The sequence below is a fragment of the Conger conger genome, chromosome 13 (genome assembly GCF_963514075.1).
Source record: "Conger conger chromosome 13, fConCon1.1, whole genome shotgun sequence".
NCBI lineage: Eukaryota > Metazoa > Chordata > Actinopteri > Anguilliformes > Congridae > Conger > Conger conger.
In genome coordinates this window covers 8702591-8723153 of record NC_083772.1, presented here as the reverse complement: position 1 = coordinate 8723153, position 20563 = coordinate 8702591, and the positions used below count along the sequence as shown (strand labels likewise).

General features: G+C 42.3%; 1 long non-coding RNA gene across 1 annotated transcript in view; it reads right to left on the bottom strand.

Moving 5' to 3' along the window:
* Nucleotides 1-9407: 9407 nt before the first annotated feature.
* LOC133107826 (uncharacterized) overlaps nt 9408-20563 on the bottom strand; it is a 47612-nt gene continuing 36456 nt past the window's right edge. The window contains exon 4 of the long non-coding RNA XR_009704628.1: nt 9408-9526. This is a non-coding gene — a long non-coding RNA (uncharacterized LOC133107826). The remainder of the gene's footprint in view (nt 9527-20563) is intronic.

Sequence of the window (20563 nt, the reverse complement as noted above, 5' to 3'; positions counted from 1 at the left end):
AACCCACTCACGGCTATGAATCATTCCGTGGAATTCCCAAGATTACAATCTGAAAGCTATTCTATTACATAACTTTTGTAAAGATAATTACTCAGTTATTCTGCCACAAAGGACAAAATATCAATGTCCATGTAGTGTTGAATCAGCATGTTATGGACTGGAGTAGAATGTGTGTGCACTGGTCTCAAAGCTCTGTACGTCTTCTCCCAGAAACACCTTGTTATACAATCCAGTTTAAAAACAAAAAACAACAACAACTGAAGGCAGGGAGTATATTCTGTTACAGATGTGCACCTATTCTGTTACAGATGTGCACCTGTTTACATTCAAGTCAAATTTTTATTTCATTTTACACGTAAACCCACAGACAATGTGTCCTCTATCAGACACCTTCTGTCCCATCTTATCTTCCTAATGGAAAAAGATGGAAAACTTAAACCTTTCCAGGAATTTAGCACGGAATGGTATCTAGATCTGAGGAATTAACATGTTGTCATGGTTCTGAAACTTCTCAGTGAATAAAATAAAAAATAAAAAAACCCAAATGAAGTGCAGATGTGGGTCCAAAAGAATAATAGGACAGAGCGGTATAAATTTAACATTCGTGAGGAATGCCATTCCATTTCATAAATCCCTGCGGTTTGCTGGCTTGAATGGTCGTAGCTTGCAATGTTTTATATACAATCACAGTAGCGAAAGCCACATCATTTAAATTTAAAGGAGTAATTTATTCGGTTTTAGGAAAAAGTGGAAACTCATTGTAAGCCATCGCAGGCGCAGCAGTGGGGGGGTAAACGGAGCATCCGTCTTCTTTACCTGCCCTGCCCGGACCTTCCTGAGAGCCGCAGGAAGTGACTGCTCCTCCCAGACCGGCAGCGTCTCATTGTGCGTGCGTGATATACAGCGCCCGTTTTTCGGCGTGGGCCTTTGAGTGAGCGGGATATGTGGCCCCAGTCATGGCTAGCGCAGAGCACCAGGGAGAGGAACACAGGAACTGCTTCTTGCCTGTACTCTAACTGTAATAAATTATCCCCAGCCAAACATGAAAATAACGTTGCAATCCAGGTAACGCTAAAATTTGGGACCAGTAGAGATTTGTCAGTATACACTGTATATCAGGCAAGCACAACTTCGGTCCGGGTCTAGCCCCAGTCTACATGCTGCTTTTCATTGCAGCCAATTATCTTAGATTTAGATGGTTCACTTTTCAGTAAAAGACAGTCAAATCTTCAGGATACACTTGCAGCCTGCTGTATCTGGTGCCTTTACAAATATCAGCGCAAGATGGGATTGAATTAAATGATTAAGCGCAGAAGTTGGCACAAAATCCTGCAATGGATTGACCCTTGTTGTACACCCCTGGTATATATGGACTGCTTTCGTTCTCCTCCTTGACCAGTCAAGCTGCTTTTTCTGTGTATTGCGATGCTTAATGTTGTGCATGAAGTCGGCCTCAAATAATCTGAGCCACTGACTTCAGGGCCCTGTTGGATGGGTGCCGTATCCCTCTGCTCCGACTGTAACCCCTTAAAGCAGACACATATGCAGAGCAGCAGGGCCGATGCACAGTAAACGGACACCTCGGCAAATCAAATAAAAAGCGATTTAGAGTTACCTTAAAGGCGCTTTGTATGCATGACCTCTTCCTAAAACCTCGGAGCCCCCTTGCAAGCTTTGTTTGTACAAATCAAGGCCATATGCTGGAGACAGAATAAAGAAAATGTTTTTTTTGTTTGTTTTTTTTTTAGTTTTTTAGTTACACCAAATACTTCTATCAAGAGCGAATAGTGGAATGACGTAGGATAAATGCTTGGTTGCCGTGTTGCTGCGTTTACGTCATGTGTGCAAATGGACTGCGTCTTCTGGCTGGCGTGTTCACACAGAGACTGAACCCAGATGCACTGTTTGTGTGCTGCAGTGGCAGGCTAGGTTCCCGGTCTGGGGGAGGTCGAGTCTGCATGGCTGTGGCTTCACGTGAGGGGGAAACGAGGACGTGCAAAACAGAGGGGCTTTCGTGGGGCGCTCGTATGATCCGAGGTTGGGATGCGGCCTGTCCCTTTAAGAACGTTAACTTGTAAGGCCTCTCGGAAGACTCTAACGGAAACGGTCCTCTCTCATCAAACTCCAGGTGACTCGCATGACTCCAGGTGTCAGACCTCGGAAGTTATCGGGAAGGCCGTCCTCAAGACCCACGCTGAAAATTCCCCATTCTCGCCGGTATCCGCTTTTATGCAGTTCATTGGCAAAATTATAATTTATTTATTATCGGTCGGGTCAGCTTGTGTTCCCTGTGTTAATACTTGTACGTCTTATATCATTACACGCACATGGACAGAGAGGTCAATCGGGGAGAGGAGTGGGGTACAGTCATCCGGCCTCTAAAGCAGTCCTGGTTAGTGCTCCGAGGCCTACGCTGTAACCCAACCCCGCTTCAAAAGGACACGCCCTGTTCTGCTTGGGCCGGGCCCTTGGCATGGGACAGATATAGTCCGGAGGGACGCAGGGCGACAAAATGGGACGCGGCGGAAAAAAACCTTACAAACCCAACCTGCTGCTGTAACATGCAGTAATTCCACAGAGTCAGTTGGCCAGTGCACACAACGTAGATGATAGCCATCCCAGATGCCATTGCGATATGAGTCGGATCATCTCTGAAGCCAGATCATAACATTTGAATTTAAGTCGTGAGTGAGCAGAATAAATCATATGGTTTCACTTCAACAGAAGAGCTTGTAGAGAGCACAGTTCATATGTATGGAAAGTGCAGTCATAACATTTTTGCAGTGCCTTTTTTTATTTTTTTATTTTTTTTTATGTAGGGTCATCTTCATCTCGGTTGTATCCCTGGGTGTGTAGGTGCCCGCAGAGACCCCCCCCCCCCTCTATCCCAGGCAAAGCCTCATGAGGAATGTTTTCAGCAAATTGGGAAATACAATGTTGACAAGTGGGAAGGAAGCCTGTTATTTATATTTCATATGCTGTAAAACCAGTTTTGGTCCTTAGCTCTTATTTTCCTATGTACTCTTGAAGCTGCATGTGTTCTTGCAGGTTTGTTCTGTAGCTGTACATTTGAGCTGGCCTTCCTTCCGTAGACTCCTCCCCCCCCAGACTTTATACTTGAGCTGAGAAGTGCCAATGTGTTTTTGGTGCCATTGTTTTGATAACAGATGCCTTAATAAACTTCATTGAAATATTTGTTAAAAAAAAAACAAAAAAAAAAACTACACTGTATCTGTCTTATGTTAAGAGCATTTGTAATGACAAAGTGCACACTTCACGAAGCATTCTTTTTTTCCATCTGAAGGATCACGGACATGGAGTCATGATGCATGAGCTGAAGGTCGGCAGTTACACAACCACTGCTCTTCACTTTGTAAAAATCAATAACACACAGCTATTAGAACTGAATACCAGATAACTCTCCGGTGATGGTGTCGGTGTGGGAAACTATTCTCAGAGAACGTACTTGATCTCAACCCCTTTAAAAACTTTAGACTCCTACTGCACTGTCATAACAAATGATTTATTTTTTTTAAACACAGTCTTTGGGACAGTTGCAGTGAAGTGCTTTTGCTCTCTTCCACTGGCGGAGACCCATAAAGCCATGAAACTGCAATAGCTTGAAAGAGTGGTGAAAATGATGGTTTTAACATGCCCTGTGCAGATGTGGCAGAGCGGTGTGGCTTTTATAATTCCTAAGATAACTCATCCTCAACGGTGGGCTGGCCTACAGTTTTAACCGTAATAATAATGTTAATAAGCGGGAGTGATTCCCGTGATTCACTCATTTCTTTACAATGTGGTGAACTCATTTGGGCAAATGGCCAGATCTGCTAATTTAACAGGGAGTGGGCAGTCTGCCTGTTTTGCCATTACTCGCACACAGTGACAAAGGATGGAGACGTGGAGGTCGTGGCTCATCCATTATTTCAGGTCCAGGTGAGGCTTTAAAAATAGCAGGAACTGGAGCGGCGTGTTCCCCCACGCTGGCCGAGGCGATAGTGACCTGCGTGCGTTCTGTGTTTGTGTTCACCGGAGTAGGATAGCTGAACTGTCTGCAGGCGTTCTGGAGGGGATCAGACCGTTTTCTGGCCAAGGAAAAGGGGCTCTCCATTTCAAATGAGGCCTGAGCTTCAGCGAGCGCCTTCCAGCGCACAGAGGATTACCCATAAGCCCCTGGTACCTGGAGCTTGCACGTCAGCCGCCTCCCTGTCCCATACTAGGAGTTTGAGCCGGGGATGTTCCCGTCCGCAGTTTCCCGAACTCTGCCGGCAGTTCTGTGGAAGGAGTTCCTCTCTTCCCTGCCTCTCTTTCTCTGTCTTTCTTGTTGTTTTCTTTTCAAGGTCTTGCCAGGCTACTTGCGTGACTAGAAAGAGTGAAAAAAGGTCTTGAAAAACCACTGGCACGCGATCCCCTAAAACTATTTTTGGAGCTTGCTCTTTTTTTTTTTTTTTTTTTGCCCTTCAAAAACAACACACACAAAAAAAGATGGGACAGAAAAAAGGCAGCAGGGGTAAACGGGTCTGTTTTTCATTTTGGCTCAGGCCTGCCAACGTCAGAGCCTCAGTGGTGTGGGGGGGGTGTGTTCTCACCGCACAGACCAACCCAAATTTTGGGCCCGCATCTGAGCTCCTGTCACTTAGCAACCTCCGCGACCTGCTTCCCATTAGCGGGACAGCTGCTTGTGTTTCAGGCGTCTGCACTGTGTTTTGTTTAGATTTTTTTTTTTTGTTTTACTCTTTTTTTTTTTTTTTTTTTCAACCTCAGCATCATACTGACCACAATTGAAGGATTTAATTCAATTTTGTCCATGCTATTTTTATTGTTTTTGTTTTGTTGTTGTTAGTTGTGTTTTTTTTAGTTGTTTTTTTTTAATTGCCGTTCAAAGCAGTTTTCCAAATTGTTAAGCAATAGTGACCAAAGGTCTAATGCTGAATACGCATAAGCCTTCTGATATTTGCTTGTAGTTTTTAAATATGTGGCATGTTACCATATGGCTATGCACTTTCACAAGACTTCAGCTATGAACACGATATTTCAACATGGTGGGATGCCAATACAGACCAGTACTCACAGCATCTCACATATGTATGAAAGATGGTGCCTGCGATGGTATATAATGCAAATATACTTAGAAAGAAATGATCAAGGTTAACATAAACACTTGCAGATTTAGTTGTTGTGGTTATATATATATATATATATATATATATATATATATATATAAATATAAATCACTTCCATAGATGCTCAACTCAATAGTTATCATTTCTTCTTTTATTGAAAACATCATATGGTGATACGGTTTTGATTTTGGAGACATTTTGAAGTTGCATGTCTCCATCAGTATTTGTGCCTGTGATTTCCTCATCCTGAAATGGCAGATGAATGATTTAATGGGTGACACACTGTAGACTCTGTGTATCCACGTTATAATCGGATGAATATGCTCACGTTCGGAGCCCATGTCAACCTTGTATAAACAAAAGTTTCCTGGCTGAACAGTGATACTGACAATTCTTCTATAAGTAGAGATGACAAAAGTGGCACCATATGTTTTGGATAGAAGTCTCCAGTAGATGCAAAAGCTGGAAGTCTCCAGCTATTGTATCTAAACTGATCCAATAGTACGTATGTTAAAATATCTCACTGGAGAACACATGACTGCTGTACATAGGACAAATAATATCCATTAATATTTAATCAAGCAAAGATACTGTATATTGCAAAATATTGGTATAATGTCACAAGTCATTTACAATTTAACTGAAAGAACAATACAACAAATGGATGGAAGAACTGACTTAATTGCCTCATACAGATGGCGCCAATAGTTTCCCAAGCCCAAAAAAAACACACAGCAGTTAGTTACAGGGAGACATTTAATTGACTTAACAGCAACACGCAATTGCGGGGAGAACTCCCTAAGAATGCGAGTTTTTATTGTGAGGAAAAGATTATGTCCATGATTTTTTCATCATTTTGTGTGACTTTTTAGGACTTATCGGGGTTATTTGAATTGGAAAGACAGGTACTGGGTAGTGTTGTGGCGCAGGTTCAAGCAGGAACCAGGGCAGCCTGAGGATGTTGGAGTCAGCACGAACCCCCAAGTATGCGAAGCAGAACAAAAGCAGAGATCTGAACGAGGACCCACACAGTCGCGTGGGATAATGCATTACAGAATTCCTCCAGCACCGCTATGACACAGTTTTTCCCTGACGTGAGAACAATGTCCGTGACTTCAGGAAGTTTTTCAATTTTTATTTATCTTGTTCTGTTTTTGTCAAAACCCTCAAACCACACACGGTCTTTAACTATGTGTAGTAAGTCAAAACAAATGCATCCTAGACTTATTAATGCAGCGAGGCAACACGGTCGTTTGTAAGTGGCAGTTTAGATCTAGATCGGTTTAGATTTCGTAGGTCTGGCACGTGTGCCGGTGACCCGGTTTATTTATTTACTGTCTTTCTGATTAAGGGAAAAAAAAAGAGTTTCCGCTGGAGGCAAGTTCATAGACAGGCAGTTTGTAGAAGCTATGTTTATTTGACCAGCAAGGATGGCAGCACAACCCAAGCTAAGCATTGAAGTTGGAAAATCCCTTTCATGAAAGATCCTAGCATAAACCCATGTGCTTCCTTTGCATAATAAATAGATTGAAATGGAAGTCGATGGGAAATGATGTTCAAGTGTGTAAAACTGTGGCTCGGACCTGTTCAACTCTATAATTCTTTCCAAAAAAAGAAAATTATGGAACATAGTTGGACATAATGTTTAGAAATCTCCAAACAACAGATGGACAGAAAACTCTGCGGATATTATGTGTATTTAAGAAATTTTTGAGCTGCAAAGTTTGAATCTTTAACGGACGTTCAGAGCAAACCCCTTGTGTGAGGATCATTTTCAGTCAGACACTCAGCTAAGGATAATGTTTGACATAGTTATGATCCTTCCAAGTACTGACCTCCTTCCGAACAGTGCGGGGTTTTAGGGACTGTAGGCAATTAAAATTGATGTGAGACTGGTAGTCAACATGAAGTGCTTAAAGCTAGTAGTTCATCTTACCCTTTCTGAAACAAATATTGGAAGAAAATTAAGGCATTGTACTCTCACTGTATTTTACGGTACCATATTTTACTTTTACAGTAAAAAAAACTTGGTTTGGAGTTGAGGAAAAAAATGTTTTATTGTCTCGTTGTTTATCTTGTGTAGTGTACTCTGTTGATCCAACCTTGCTGGTGAAAGCAGGGGTATTTTCTTGAGTTCAGTATCTCTGTGGGACCCACAGGGCTGTAGGCTGGGGAGAGAGCGAGATTGATCGAGTGAACGCGGACGCTTTCCAGCTCGCTACAAGACACGGCGAATCTCGGAGGAAAATCGGAGGTGGTTTTGTAGCCTTGTGCAGCCATTAAACATTGACAATCCCACATGTGGTAGTTGACCTCCTGTTCTCTAACCGTCACTGAAGAAAGAGGGCCAAACACAAACAATGGGGCGAAAAAAAAAAAAACTAAACATTCTCACTAACTGATGTTAGTCATAACTTTATGAATTCAAACATTATTATTATTATTATTATTATGATTATTATTATTATTCCAAAATGACCTTTGCAACAAACTCCACCATGCTACCATCCAACCTCCCCATCCCACCATCTCAAGAAACTTCACCCCACCCCACCCCACCATCTTTCTGGGCCTTTTATAGTCATTTGGCGCTCTCTGTCGCTGGCCTCTGATGAGCATAAATCAGCGTGCTTGCCTGAGTGTTTGTGAAACGGGGGCTAGCGCGTGTGGACGAGCCGTGTGTGTTCAGGTGTAGGGCTGGACACCAGCAGGCCTGGGTCTCTGGAAGCTCAGACCGAACCGGGGGGAAGGCGGGGGAGGCCAGGCTCTCTCCCGCCTCCGTTCAGCCTTTTTCCAGCTCATTATTCATCCTGAACTCCGGTGATCCTTCTTGGCCTCGGCGTGTAATAACGGAGCATAAGAAAAATAGGAAAAGCTCGTTCAACTCACCAGGCACAGTGAGGGCTCTGTTCAATATAAGCACGGTGCGCTTTGGTCCTGACTATGAGTGAGCGCCACACGCAGATATTTCACATGCAGAAGACGGAGATTAATTGAATCATTGTCGCTGCAACAGTTTCCTGGCTGAACAGTAGAACAGAAAACGACTTCTGTCTTACCTACAGGAAAGATGAAGCAGGCAGTGTGGATCTTGGGTAGATTTCAGTAATTTCTCCCATGTTGTAATTAATCCAGTACACTGTCAGCTATGGAGGGGAAAAAATCTATCTTCTATATACGGGATTAGCTATAGAATGCATTTTTTAATTATTATTTATATGGTCATTTTTGCATTCATTGGTTCCAGCTTTGCATGGTAAAAACTAGCCTTTTGTGGAGAAAAAAATACATAGAATACATAGAATTGTCCTTAGAAAACCACAGGCTACAATCATTACTTTTTTGTTGTTTTCTGACACAATAATAAGTTTGGGTGAATGTAGAATAGTGAAATGCATTGTGCAGTCCTAGCTGCCGTTGTAGTAGTAGTAGCAGCAGCAGCAGGAATAGCCATAGCAGTGTTAAGCCTAATAAAAAGTTCATGATAACAGCCCATAAAACCCAGAAGGTAACAGTACACAGAACATGGTGGGAGTTATTCTGAGAGAAGGAGGCTTTCTGGGCTGCCTTCCTTCATTTTATTGAGCCTGACTGTACAAATCCCCCTCTTTTCAAACCAACTCAAGGCAAAGGGAATCACCAAATTGCTGCATTATATCAAATCTTCAGCTTAGATAGCGTTTATAACCGCAATTTGTTCGGAATTTAACTTCTGAAATATGCACTTGGTAATAATATTAAAAAAGAACAGACATCAGGCGTGTCTCAGCACCACTTTAATGCATAGATTGGCATAGATAATTTCAGTCAGATGTATCTATCATATTGAAGGGAGCAGTGTAGCAGCAGTCATAGGCAGAACATCTTTAAAAAAAAAATCTTGTGCATTGTCAGTCTTCCTAGGAAAACGTCACAATAAGTACAGAAATTGTGTCAGTTGTCTGGTTCATATTTATGTGAAGAGCGCAACACATGAGCAGCATTTTTTTTGTGTGTGTGTGCAAATCACCATATCCGTCATATTTTGAGAGATGGATAGACAGATATAGACAGACAGATAGAGCTAGCGAGCCAAGGCTCTTGATTATCTCAGTAAACATCTGCTCACAGTAGCACAGTAAAAAAGCAATAAAGATGCCAGAGAGAGGGGGGGAGAAAATTAAAGAAGGCCTGCTGCTTGCAGTCTGGCTTCTGACTAAATATTATTCCAAGAGAATAGCCTTTTAAGGTGGGATCTGCGTTCTGATTGAATGTTTCTGTTGTTGATTGCAGCGAGCAGCGGTGTTGACGGCATGAGTGCCTCTGTGTTTGTTCTCGGACAGGGGCCGGCGTGGCCCCAGAGTGGCCCCTGACCCAGGGCCAGATTCGGACGGCCCGTTCCTCTTCAGGACAAACCAGACCTGAGATAGCAACACGGGGAGATGACAGATTCGGGCAGAAGAACAAGAGGGTAAAGCAAAACATATGGCTGAGCCCAGAGGAATTCCACTGCGTTGACACCGGATGTAGGAGGAGGTGATCTTCCGCGAATCCGTGCTGGAGCACGGGCACATTTGTCCTCTCCTTTGCTTGGATCGCGTCGCTATGATCGACAGCGCGGCCCACGTGTGTCCATTACAACACATTCAGAACCGCTGGCGTTTGGACTCTGTGCCAGCCCAGAACAGCCAGGGGACCAGGGACTGACATTCGCCCAGAAGCTCGCAGAACTCCAGTGGCTACCGAAGGTATAGCCATTTATTCGACCTCTGGTGCCAAAAAAACGAATTTCCCCCACTGAAGCCCATTCAGAACTATAAATGCACCCTGGAGAAAATATCCTATTCTGGACAGCACATTTAAATTCTAAAATTTCTTCACACTGAACCGATTACATTCCAGGGACCAATATTTTTTTCTGAGCCGCACATAAGAATATAAAATATGTTTGAATTCCTATTGATCCCTTTAGGTACCCAGTACACATGCTCGAGTGCCAAAAAGCCTTATAGTCAAACTTGACAGCCTCCATGGACTGGCTTCATGCGCCATTGAGCAGCTCCCATAGGACTGCACTGAACGGTAAGGGGGAGCTGTCTCCAGTTCTGATACATCTCGATGCATCCATCACTGCGATAGATCTGCAGCCATGAGCCATTGTAGTTCAGCCTCATTCATATTCTTTAAGGGTGCCGCCAGCTTCTGCAGGTTCCTCTTGACTGAGGACTTCTCCCAATCTCACACCAGCCATCTCGAAGCTGTGTCTGTGACATGGATGCTGATAACATTAATAAAATCATCATCATCAGATTACTAACGGTCAGTGTCATTGTCCCACCCACTGGGACATGAGGCATAAAAAGTACACGGGTGCTTTTGTGTGTTTTTGGAGAATGAGCCTCCTTATTCTTGCAGAAAACAGAAGCCAAGTCTATCCCAGTGTGGCTGAAAGGATATCTCAGAGATACTGAGTCCAGTGGCATGAACAAGCTCAGTATACAGGTCACACAATGGTGCGGAGCTCTGTCACAAATAAATTAACCACAACACATCTCTGCCATCAGTTATTGCCAAGCAAAGTGAAAGTACTGTTTCCAACTACAAAAACCCAAGGAAGATATCCATGTTCCCATAATTCACAGGGTCTTGGCAATATCATCATTATCACAGATTCTTACTTTGGTCATAGAAACCTGCAGTTTCCCAGTGATAGTCAGCTCTGGGACCAAGATGCAATATTGCCCTTGAGGAAGTATAGTTATCAGTCTAGTTAAAAATACACTAATGGGTCAGCCTCGGCCCAGAAGACCATCTTTATATTCACACTACTCTCAATTCACCTGAAATGAACAGTGGCTAGTGAAAACTAGAAAAGAAATTACAATTTATCTTTGTAACACAACCCTGTCCAATGAAGGAAATAAAGTGAAAAGGAAACACTATTATCCACGCTATACAATAGCTTTGAGTCTATATAATTATGAAAAATAAATAAATTCAACATAAGTTTCAACATTTTCCTGGGGAATCGTATTTTACAACCCATTCACGTCTCATTTAAATCTTACCTAAATAATGTTCTGTCGGCTGTTGTTTGAGAGGGATTGTAGCCAGTCTGCAGATCATTTTAAGTGGGTAATCTACTGGTGATTTTCCCAGCAGGGAATCGCCAGGAGAAGCTCTTGAGTTTCCACTGTACCACCAGTGTAAGTAGCCAAAGTATTTGCTCCCTTATGCCGTGAGCTAGTGGCTTATTTTTCCCAGCTACTGGCCACACAACACAACAGGCCAAAGGAGAGCCATATCTCTCATTGACGAGCGCTGGTAAGCTGGTGGCTGGCAGATTGTTGGAGCAAATGCAGCCGTACCCATGAACACTGGCCAACTTATCCTCATTTTACTCCTATTAGTACAAAGGCAACTGTGTCCCGCTATTGCTGACTCTGTGTGAGTATCAGCAAACGAGCCAGCTCAGATTTGAGCTTCCAACGTCTAGGGTGTGATAACGATAACGTGTGATCCATTTTAAACAGAATTAACCTCCAGACGATGCTCCGACATGCCAACATCCTGCTCACCAACAGCCATAAAGGTAGCACTATATGGTGCTAATCTGCAATAAAGCCCACCTTGTGGAAACAAGAAACCAAGACATACAGGGTATCACCAGGTTTTATGTACTAAAATAATATACTAACTATGCTTACACAATCCTGGAAGGACAGATTTGATGAATAATTAATTGCTAAGCCTTGCCATGTATCGAGCATACTCAAAAGCTTGTTCATGATTTGCAAGGAACAGCAAAAAGTGCTTAAGCTGGAAGATATATGGACGCTATACAGTATATAGACGGGCCTGACAAGCCGAGGCCAAGAATAAAATAATCATAGTGACTGGAGCCGCAGAGCTGATGAAAAGGTCTGTGGTTGGTTTTAACAAGCTCCTTGTGGCTCAGTCTTTTCTATTACAATGGCTGGTACATAATTTTTTGCTGAGCAATATATTTTTATATGATTTTGCGCTTTTTATTTCAATATTATTATTTTTCAAATTCTTTTATAACAAACTGTTGCTGAGAAATATGTTTGCCGCGTTCGCCCTTTCAAAATCAACAAGTTACAGTGAATTGAGCTTTATCTTTCTTCGGCCTTCACAAATCCCTGGAAGTGTTCTGGACTGGGATAAAAGGGATTTCAGGATTTTTGTTTGACTCCCTGACCTGAGGGTAGAACAATTTCAGTCACCACAACTGAAGCAAAGTTGTTTATGGAAAACAGAGACAGTTTCAAAACTCAACCTCACTGTTTCCCCTGCTCTTCTACATAGAGTCTTTCACCACAATAAATACAATATAATCATTGCTTTCTTTCTCTCTCTCTCTGTCTCCCTCTCATTTCTCTCTCTCCCTTACCGTGTACAACATAGGGGAATCTTTAATGTGTTTTTGTTTCTATGTTTTCACCAAAGGCACATACTGTATTCCAATACAACATCTCTCTTTACTATTACCAAATAAAGTGTGTTGGTACTTTCGGTGGCAACACATTCCAAACATTTCAGCTACATACTGTGCAGTGGGGTGCAAAAACCACAAAATTTGGGAACCCTTTTGGATTATTCTTTCTTACTTTATAGAAAGATTATTACTAAGACCCAGGTGATTTATTCGTTAGAGCTTCAATGACTCAGGTGATTATAATTCCAGGGCTGAACTTTTTATTCTGAAGTAACTCCATGCCTTCTAAATTATCCAACTGCAGTGGCTGTTCTGTCTGGTGTTAACAACCATGGGTTCCTCTATCTAAACAATTGTCCAAGCATGTCAGAATGAAGATGGTGCATTTCCACCCAGAAGGAGAACTCTTCATGTTTAAAACGACCTATTTCCACTGTCAGAAACATTATTAGAACATAAATAGAACAGTTGAAGTCAAGACAAGGTCTGGAAGATATCAGATAGAATGGCCTGAGAACTGAGAAACACAGCACAACAATACAACATACTTTAAACAACAAAGACCTACATGGCAGAGTTGCCAGAGAGAATGACCACAACACAAAATTAAGCATCTGAAGTATGCAAAAGAAAACATTAAGAAGCCTGAAGCCTTTTGGAACAATGCACTGACGGAACCAAAATTGAACTTTTTGGCCACCACCAAAGAAGGTATATTTGGAGAAAAAAGGGGGAAGTCTTTGTAGAGAAGAACACGTCGTCAACTGTGAAGCATGGAGGTGGATCCATCATGCTTTGGGGTTGTGTGGTAGCGGGGGGCACAGGAAATATTGTCCTGGAAGGACAGAAAGAATAGATTCTACCAAATATCAAGAAATTGTAGAGGGTAATCTTCAAAGTTCAGACATTGAAGTTGAAGAGAGGTTGGGTATTCCAGCAAGACAATGATCCAAAGCATACCACAATCCCCAGACTTGAATATTATTGAAAATCTGTGTTCTGCCAGGAAGAATGGGGAAAAATTCCAAAAGCGAGACTTGAAAGACTTTTAGCTGGCTACAGGAAGCATTTACAAGCTGTTATAGTTAAAGTTAAAAAGTACTAACTGGCAGTTTGTTCCCAAACTTTTGCACAGGGCCTTTTTCCTTTTTTTTTATTATCTTGAAAGTGTAAAAAAGGAAATAATCCTGTAACATTTGATGAAATGTGTCATGTTTAACCATGTAATATTTAGAGGTCAGGTTTGCTTCTGTTCACTTAGATATTCAGTGTAAAAGGCTTTTTGACCAGGGGTGCCCACATTTTCCCCACATATACCCTCACTACTTACACACTACTGTATATAGCATGTGCAAGTAGTAAGGGTATGCTCACAGTGATGCTAGCTGCTCAAAGTCACTTTGCTTGATTAGCAAGTGGACCAATTGTCTGAAAACACATTGTTGAGTAATCCTAATGTTTTCTCATAATAATCTCCAACTGTAGCCCTCTCCATCTTCTGGGTATGTAGTTAGAGAAGACAAAAAAAACACTGATTTCTGTAAAATCAATGAAAGCAGTTAATCAGTTGTTGGAAACACTAGAGACCTCCTACATTATGATCATTGGTGTGATTATTTATCACGTCTAGATGTCAGATTCTTGGTGATATTTCTCTTTATACTGTCACCAGAGACCACCCGTGAAGCATGTCACAAATCTACCTCTGAATATGGTGTGCAAATCTCTACTCAAATGTTCCTTTGAGGATTTAAAAGACGATGTAAAAAAGAAAAACGTGTCATTCCTGGATTCCACATGGAATATATATTTTTTTTTTTTCTTAACTTTCTTAACTTCTATAGGGCGGTGTAAAGTTGGCAAGTTTGGAAAAAACAGCTTACTGAACAGAAAAATAAATTACTTGTGTGGTACATTAAATCTTTTATTTTATGTAAGGAAAAGGCACCAGTTATATAATAAGAACGAGGAGCCTAATACTACAATAAAAAAAAACATTATTTTCCTGGGGAATCGTATTTTACATCCCATTCACATCTCATTTAAATCTTACCTAAATAATGTTCCGTCAGCTGTTGTTTGAGAGGGTTTGTAACCAGTCTGCATATCATTTTAAGTGGGTAAAAAAAAAAAAAAACTATATAAACAGACATTTAGGGGGCAAAATGAGATTAAAGCCTTTGTAAATGAGACAGGATTGGTTTACTTTGTGCTTTGGAGATTTCAAAATGGCGGCATGGCTGTGTAATTAGGTAGTGGATAAAAGCAAAAACAGACAAAAATGCAGCGTAAATGTTAGTATCGCTGCAAATCAGCCAATGGTGCCAGTGACCGTCTCAGGCTTCTGGTCCCAGCGTGCTGAGTGTATGTGTATATTGCTTTATAAACGTAGCAAGCCCTTCAGTAATTCAAAATGTAGACTGTTGCTTCTTTATTGCCGCTTGCCAAAAGTGATTGCCGCCACCACAAATAAGGAACATATTTCAATCAGAAATGTGTACTTGGTGGTAGGGGCCCTTTGTCTGCTTGAAATAAAGGGGGAAAACAGATGCCTTTTCAGGACCCATTTTTCTCCGAAAACCAAAGATTTATGTGCCAAAAAAACGTATAATGAGGCAGCGCAGACAATACAAACCCTCTTCGCTGGGATGCGGGTGATAATGGACGCGGCTTCTGACCTACAGTACGGCAAAAACATTTCACACACACACACAAAATGTTCCACAAACTATGACAGAGAAAGGAGCCTAGCCAAGCGGCGGTATGCAACATGCAGAAATGATGATTTTTGCCATTTTTGCATTTTTTGGTTTTAGGAGACTGTGATATGCACTTTGTGCGCATGGATAGTCCTCAGCCTGACACACGTGCTAGCAGTGAGAATAATGAGTGCATGTTACTGACGTGTAAAATCTTTTGTTTGGAAAAGGAAGTAAACGATTCCATTCAGAGCTGCTGGACACATGGTCGGTCTTACATCGGCCAAATAACTGTGTTCAAATAAAAAAATATATATTACAATATCCACACACCATTTACTCTGAGCTGTAAAATGAAGCTAGGCTCGTGAAAGGACAGCGCACGCTCCGTTATTTTCTGGATAGGAAATCATCATTACTCTTATTTAGCATTGAGTGCTGTGCAGTTCTTTCCAGTTAACAGAATGTTTTTTGGGAAAGCCTACATGGGCGGAATCTGCTGTGAGTAACGTGAGGTTTTGGCTGAAGCCAAGGTTGGGAAATGGCTGTCGTACGGAGGGCTTTGACCGATAACTCCCCATTCATTTTACACTAGTAAACAGAGTCGATCGCTTAAACCGTTAGCGCACAATGTATGCCAATAGAAAATGAGAAAATGCAAAACCAGATGCATGATAAGCAAAATATTTTCTTAATTGCACTCCTTATTTGACAAAAGTACTGAAAGGTTATTTATGAATCCATATTGAGCACAGAAGTAGCTTTTCTTTCATATTAATTCTGGGAGGGACTGTTTACTCAAGTAAATGAGTACTGGCTAACAGATTCTTAAACATTTAGAAGAAAAATAAATTCTAGTTACAATTTGCAGATGTGTGCGACTTATCAGAGAAGACTCCATCTTCATAACAGAGTAATGATCTGGGGGAAGAGGGAAGGCTCCATGCATTGTGAAATATGAATCATCAGGCCAAGCCATTGGTGTATCCCTTTGATATAAACATTGGGCTTGCTTTTTTTTTTTTTGCTCTTACTGGCGTAAACCTGTTGCTGTAGAATTTTAAAAGAACTGCTATTGTATTTAGAGAAAGAGTTATGGAGTGTGAGGGTGGAAGACTGGTGGCTGATGGGAAACTCCCGGCATTGAACCGGAGAGCAGCACAGCAGCTCTCTCCCAGGCGGTGTGGGCAAGGCCTGCTTCAGGAGCAGGGAATGGTGTCTGTCCGTTTCAGCCCCTCCAGAGCGTCCGTTCCTCCCATCGCATCTGTGGGTCTGCTCACTCTGGGGGGTGGGTGTTGAAATAACTGTCCCTTTATACATAAAAAAATATTTCTCTGTCTTTTTATGATGCGGCTTGGCATTTTGCTAAACTTAAAAAAAAAAAAAAAAGTCTGCCTGGCTGGCAGACTCAAAGTTCACATTACAAAAAAAAAAAAAAAAAACTCTTCATTGTAGGGGAAAAAAAACATGAAGGATTTTAAGAATAATTACTTCTCCTAATGAAAAACCTAGCATACAGGTCTTCTGTGATTCAGTAGTGGAATAAAATACTTTTATGATAAAGTGCTGGAGATCACTCTTAGGAGCAGGAGAACAAAGATGCCTTTTACTGCCTCTCATTTTATGAAGCCATTGCATGAACCACAGATTAGCCAGCCAGCATTTTTAGTGCAGCTGTTTAATTATGTAATAATATGAATGTGGGTCTGATTACCGAGGGAGAGCTACATTTTCAGAAACGTCATCGCCCTGGACAGACATGACTGGCCTCCATAAAGAAGCCGTTATTGCCACAGTATTTACAAGATTACACAGATGTTGACAAAGACGTGGAAGAACAGAAAGCAACGCAATATACAGTGCCCTTCCAAAGTATGAAATTGGTAGAGTGAAAAGTTATTTTTTTGCTTTATACAGTAGCTAAAGCATTTGGATTTGAGATCAAAAGATGAATATAAGACAAAAAATACAGACAATCACCTTTGATTTCACGGTATTTACATGCCTATATGCTGTATACCATTTTACAGAATAGCAGTTTTTGTTAAAAGAGTAGACAGGCCCTTCTCTATGGCTTTCATCATCGTCTCCATGTGAACACTACATTTCTATGAAACGTCTAAACAGTCATTCTTGTTTTTAGTTTTTCACACATCCAGTGGGTTCCAGAATTATTGGCACCCTTGATGAAAATGAAGAAATAAGGCTGTATTTAGTAAACAGTACAGATAATGATCTACACTCAGTGAGCACTTTATTAGGCATTCATTCAACTTATTTTTTTAGACTTCTGCTGCTGTAGCCTATCCACTTGGAGGTGTGACGCATTGTGTGTTCAGAGATGGTCTTCTCCAGTAATGTGTGGTTATTTGCGTTACTGTCACCTTCCTGTCAGCTTCAACCAGTCTGGCCCTTCTCCTCTGACCTCTCTCATTAACAACACATTTTTGCCTGCAGAACTGCTGCTGTGCGTGACATCCCAGGAGATCAGCAGTTTCGGATATACTCAATCCACCCTGTCTGGCACCAATAATCATTCCACGGTCAAAGTCACTTAGATCACATTTCTCTCCATTCTGATAGTTATTGTGAACATTAGCTGAAGCTCCTGACCTGTATCTGCATGATTGTATGCATTACACTGCTGCTACACGGTCGGCTGATTAGATAATCACATTAATTAAGTACAGGTGTTCTAAAAGTGTTCAGTGAGTGTAAATGTTATGTTCACACGTATGGGAAAACTACAGGTATTCTCATGTTTCAAGAGACATTGGCAATACAACTTAACTTAATTTAGTTCATCTCAGTCTAAAGGATCCGTATTGTGTGTTTTTTATTCTGTGTGTGTGTGTGTGTGTGTGTGTGTGTTCTAAATTACTTCATTGACTGGGACAAAGCCATTTCTCCACCTTTTTCCAAAGTAATTAACTTTAAACACCAGATTTTTACAGAAGCTACCGTCCTCGGACCGCCTTCAGGCCTGTGTGGTGTGGTGCATGGCAAACACATACCGATCCTTCTTCCTGTCACTCTGCATTATTTAGTGACACATTTCCGGCTGTTTCTATGGAGAGTGAAGGGGAAGAACATCTCTTCCACTTCACCTCTCAAAGATTTAACATCCGCTCCACACCTCCAGCTCTACCCAGCAGGCTCAGCTCAGAGTTCACATAACACAGCGAGACAGTAACCTGCCCAAATAGACATGGGGGGATGGGGTATTTTATTTATTATTAACCTTTATTTATACAGGGTAGGTTGACTGAGCACACTTGTTTTTACAGCAAAGCCCTGTTAACACCCCGCATATTACGGGCGGAAACCGGAGTACACAGAGGAAACCCGCGTGGACACGGGGATGACCAGGACCTGAACCCGGGGACCCCCTTCCTGTGAGGAGACGGTGCTGTCCAGAGCCCCACCACGCCACGTGTGCTGGACATGGTCTGAGCGGGAATAGTCATCACCGACTGGGGGGAGGGGGTGCGGATGAGGTGGCGATTGCGTTGCTGACTATTATGGATACAACAACATGGATTTTCATTTTTATTTCCCTTCGTTTAGCAGCTCAGGTGACTGCTGTTGTGCCCTATGCTTGGACCTGACCCTGCCTGAGGGAGTGGGGGGGGTTCACTCCTACATCTTCCCTAACGTACGACCCTCAGTACACAGTCTCACTGAAAGCTGAGGAGAAACAGAAATTCAGGTGCGCAAATGGCAAATTTAGCTGTAGCATCTGAAACCAGACAAAAAAAAAAGAGTACTGATGTAATGATAGATGTAATGCAGGGTGAGCCATTCATATCACTAAAAACATGTAAGACGGTTTCAGGCATTTCAATTGTTGGAGAATGATGTCGGGAAAGAGTGCCGTGTACTGTAAGCCTCTCCCGTTTCCGATTCCGATTTTCTGAATTCCTTGCACTTTACAGCCTTACAGATGGACTGATGAAGTGAAGATATACATCTACACCCACAGATAACCCTGCACCCCTCTATGCTACACACACATACACCCATAAACCTGCACCACTCCATGTTACACACACACACACAAACATAACCCTACACATTATTATTACATTATTGCCATTTGGCAGACGCTCTTATCCAGAGAGACGTACAGTTGATTAGACTAAGCAGGAGACAATCCTCCCCTGCAGCAATGCAGGGTTAAGGGCCTTGCTCAAGGGCCCAATGGCTGTGCGGATCTTGGTAAATGGTAAATGGTTGGCATTTGTATAGCGCCTTTATCCAAAGCACTGCACAATTGATGCTTCTCATTCACCCATTCATACACACACTCACACACCGACAGTGACTGGCTGCCATGCAAGGCAGCAACCAGCTCATCAGGAGCATTTTGGGGGGTTGGGTGTCTTGCTCAGGGACACTTCGACACAGCCCAGGCAGGGGATCGAACTGGCAACCCTCCGACTGCCAACTGCCAGACAACTGCTATTATTGCCTGAGCCGTGTGGCCCCCCCATCTTATTGTGGCTACACCAGGATTAGAACCACCAACCTTGCATGTCCCAGCCATTTACCTTAACCACTACCCTACAGGCCGCCCCTCTCCATGTTACTTACACACACACGCACGCACGCACGCACGCATGCACGCACGCACGCACGCATAACCCTATACCACTCCATGCCACACACACACGCATAACCCTACACCACTCCATGCCACACACACACACACACAAACATAACCCTACACCACTCCATGTTAAACACACCCATAACCCTACACCATTCCACTACATACATAATTTTAGACCACTCCATGCTACACACACACACACACACACACACACACACATAACCCAACACCACGCCACTCTGTGAAATAGCCCCTTAAAGGGCTGGGAAATACAGTAGTTGCTCATTCTTCCCTGCCTCACTCGTTCCAAGTATCTCAAAGAAATATTGTGGCAAACAAGGCATGTGTTATCTTCGAATGTGCTTTTTTCAAACAATTTTCTTGGATGAACAATACCAGAAGAGGGGGGGGGCAATGCCAAAAGTTATTCTATCACCATTCCCTATGAGAATTGTGAGTTAGAAAACCACTCCAGGTTTGTGGTGGACATAGTTTAGATAAGCAGAATTCCAGAAAATGTTTCAGGCGGCAGGAAAAGCTACAGTCGGGAGGCCGGTAGATGAAGTGAGACCTGAACTGTCTTTCATTACGCAGAGGGAAAAAAAGCAGCGTAGTGGATTTTGTATTCCTCCTCTCTGCCAAGACAGAAAGGTTCATGGAACCGGACCATTTTGAAAGTAGGGCATCA